Here is a 3,902-nt window from a genome sequence, read left to right on the forward strand (position 1 = left end):
CACATTCGCAAACCTAGCCACTTTTATAGGATCATATCTTCCTCTTTTGTTGTATTCTAGGATTCTCCACCGACCTTTCAGTACACCATTAGTTCGTTCAATGATGCACCGTGCCTTGGAATGAATTACATTAAACCTTGCTTCACCTGATCCGTCCGATGGATTTCTGTACGGTGTTATGCAGCACGGCTCAAGTGGATATCCAGAGTCCCCTATTAAAAACAAACAACACGTAATTTAGCACAATCTAAATCAATTGTAATTATATATGTATAACACATACCTAGCAGCCAGGCATTGTCACTCTTATTGTGCAAAAAACGATGTTCCATAACCATTCGTTCGTTTGAATGCTTCCATATGAATGAGTCGTGGGCTGCACCCCCATATTGGCAGTTTATTGCGAGAATTTTCGTAGTGTGGTCGCAAATCTAACAGAAACAACCTTAAAGTAACATTCCATCTCTTTATTAAAAAACTCACCAACATCGCATTTATGCTATGAAAACCCTTCCTGTTGAAATACATATGCTCGTTGACCGTGGGCTTTTGTAGTCCAATGTGGGTGCCATCAATGCATCCAACCACTATTATTAAAAAACGAACATTAAATAAATTTTTCACAGCTAAAACATGGATTGAATTTACCTCCTGGAATTTGATAGTTCTCAACAAACCACTCTTTGCACCTTCTCGAATCATCTGGCTCAAATTTAATATGTTTAGGACACAATTTGGCTTCAATTTCTTCCAAAACATTGATCGTTAATTTCGAGACAGTGCTCTGGCACATTCCTATCAAATAGTCATTGCCTATTGCATGCTGATAGCCACCACTTGCGAGTAGGCTGAGACACGCAGCCAGTTGGAGCACCGCCGGAACAGCTTTTGTGTCTTGGCAATTTATATTTATGTTATTTAAAACATAATTAAATGCTTCTTTGCTTAAGCGAAACCTTTGGATAAACCTGTAAGCGAAGGATATTTTATTACCTATTTTTCGTCATATATAAAGTACTTACGCATTGTTTGATAATGCTAGCGGATTGCTTTTGTCTCGAAGTTGTTTTCGCACAACTCTTTCATTATTTTCTTCATCGCTGGAACTTAAATAAAAGAAAATACTCGGATCCATTTAAACTTTTTATATTTTCGTTACTTTCTGCGGTTTATTTTGACACTTCAAATTCTATTGTGACTTAAAAAAACGAAGAAGATGAGAAAAATAATCGATAAACAAAATTACAATTACGATACATCTTCTTCCGACTGTTATGATCCCAACTCGTTCATTCGATTATCGACTCACGTTATTTGTGTTCGAACGATTGTAGTTTCGTTAACGACTGTCACGATTCGACCCCAGCAATTGACGCCATAAAAACACAGATAACCCGTGTCTAAAGCTTTCTACTCAACACATAACGCTACTAGAATACATCGAGAACTCCCCTCTCTCACCACGATTGCAGAGATGATCCGCGAATTATGTGGGGAGGCGTATTCTTTCTTCCTTGCTGTTCAACTTCTATAAATCGTGATCTATTGCGCTGATGATTGCTCACTATTGGTGTGCGGCACTAACATTGATGACAATGAGTTCAAACGTAACCATTATCGCTCCGATTTTTCTCGCTCTTTCACTGCACTAACACACCATCCTATAAACTCCATGATGACTCTATCTACAACTGGACGAAGGAGGTAAAATCCCGATCATAGATGCAAGTCGATGATATCCCAATTTCGCCTGTTAAGAACTCCAAGATACTGGACACTACCTTCAAATAGGAGCCACTCTCTGGACATACCCGGACTTACATTAAAAAACCACTGGACTCCACGGAATACAGACAGACCTCGGACGAAATTAACCGAGAGCCTCGTTTTATTACATACGAGGGTCGGTCTAAAAGTCCGTGCAAACATAAAAACTAGTTGTTTGGGGTAAACCATCTTTTTATTTTTCGACATTGACCCATAGTTTAGATACTTTATATGCTTCATCCAACGCTGTTCTAGTTTGTTATCTCTTCCGAGTAATAGGATTTGTCCAAGTCTAAATAGATGACATTGGTTTCTGCAATCACCTCCTCGTTTGAATAAAATCTTTTTCCCGCCAACCATTTCTTCAAATTTGGGAATAAATAGTAGGCCAAAGCGTCTGAGGGAGCCAAGTCTGGAAATAGGGGGATGTGAAACGTGTTGGAGCCCTCACGCTGTGGCATGAACTGGTACGTTGCTGTGATGGAAAAGCAAAATCACTCCACTTCCACGATTCAAACGAATGCCAAACACAAAGAAATAAAGCGATCAGGCTTCAACTTGGTGTGTGTTCTTCCAAGAGGTGCTACTAACTAAACATAACCTGGATACGCCCCAGTAGTGCCATTCTTTGGCTTTGCTTAAACTTTTCAAACTACCCTCGTACTTGTTTATGAAAAGTTCAATACATAAAAGTACCGAAAAGTCTATATTCCACTGCTATGATATATTGTTTTAAATAGAGAACTTTCTCTTGGATAGTTATCACAGATTTGTATTTATGTGGAAATGTGAGATATGTCGATTGCTTTGAGTCCAGTAATTAGATTCTTAAGTTCATTTAATTGTATGTTATAACCAAATAATCCCTGCAACAACGTATCTCCTCCTCGCCAACACTTTCCAAAAAAAATCTAAATGAACAATGGAATCACTTACCGCAAGTTTTTAATTAAATTTCCCTGTTGTAAATAATGATTTACTCATTGAGTATGCAGAGGGAGAGAATACAAATGCAAACACAAACACAATCAGCTTTACCTGCCTTTTCAAAAAGTTTGCTTCCTCACGCAATATCCCAACACCTGATTCTCGCCTTAACTCCCAATATGTATTTGGTTCATTTCGATGCACCATTTCTCTACATACACGTACATACATATATGTATACGTACATATGTAAATAAGTGGCATCTGAACACTTGCGAGAACATCGTGGTGATTGGTACACAAGTAAAGTAAATTTTGAAAAATTCGCGCGTCTAAGTATTTACTTATTTCGATGAAGATAAAAAAGAAACCGTCACTCCTATTGTAGTTATTTTGCAATCGGTGAATAACTTTGAAAAGAAAAGGAAAAAGTTACACCTTAGGGAATATTCGAGCCTTGACATTTGTTCGGAAAACACTGCGCGAAAGGAAAAAAAAGTTGTTGTCACATTTCTTTGTCAGAGAATTGTCTAAAAACTTAAAGCGAATGCTTCGGTAAGAAGTTTTGCTTTAACTGTCGTCCCAGGGTGTGCCTAAGTGCCAGAGTTGGACATAGTGCATGGTTGCTATAGATAAGGTTACAAGAAATTTCGTAAAAAAAGAAACGAACGAAGATCTGGATGAGACGAAATGTTTGCTTTTGATTGTGGGATGTTAAAGGCTGAAGAAAAAGTGTCAAAGATAGTCAATTAAATGCTTTGAAACATATGTATTTAATTCAGCGTTCTGTCATTCATTGGATAAAAACTAGGTAGGTAGGTAGGTAGGGTGGTTGTCGCAAGACACACTTAGACCTTCAGCAGGTCCATTGTGATACCACTGGAGCTTATCCTTACTCTACGTGTTCCTTTTCAAACCATCCGGTTGCTTTAATAAACGAGCAGAGCTTCGTTAGTTTTAGATGGGCTATGTCCGCTACATCGGTTAGAAATGCTGTATCGAGAGTGCGCAGCCTTCTCATAGCTAGGCTTTCACACTCACATAGAAGGTGTCTGACTGTTTCCTCTTCTTCTGTATTAAGACAGCTTCTACAGAAATCGAAGTAAGGGAGTCCTAACCTTCTAGCGTGGCTGCCTATTAAGCAATGACCAGTTAAAACACCTATCATTTTTCTTATAGATTCTCTGTTGAATCGTAGCAAGATCTTC

The 3,902-nt window shown here is 38.4% G+C and overlaps 1 long non-coding RNA gene across 1 annotated transcript; it reads right to left on the reverse strand.

The window, feature by feature from the left end:
- Window positions 1-348: 348 nt before the first annotated feature.
- On the reverse strand, window positions 349-742 carry LOC129240249 (uncharacterized). The gene is made up of 3 exons (XR_008582052.1): window positions 649-742; window positions 484-587; window positions 349-431 (listed from the first exon to the last, which is right to left on the reverse strand). It is a non-coding gene; the product is annotated as an uncharacterized LOC129240249 (long non-coding RNA).
- Between the last annotated feature and the right edge of the window lie 3,160 nt (window positions 743-3,902).

Source organism: Anastrepha obliqua, chromosome 3 (assembly GCF_027943255.1).
Source record: "Anastrepha obliqua isolate idAnaObli1 chromosome 3, idAnaObli1_1.0, whole genome shotgun sequence".
Taxonomy (NCBI): domain Eukaryota; kingdom Metazoa; phylum Arthropoda; class Insecta; order Diptera; family Tephritidae; genus Anastrepha; species Anastrepha obliqua.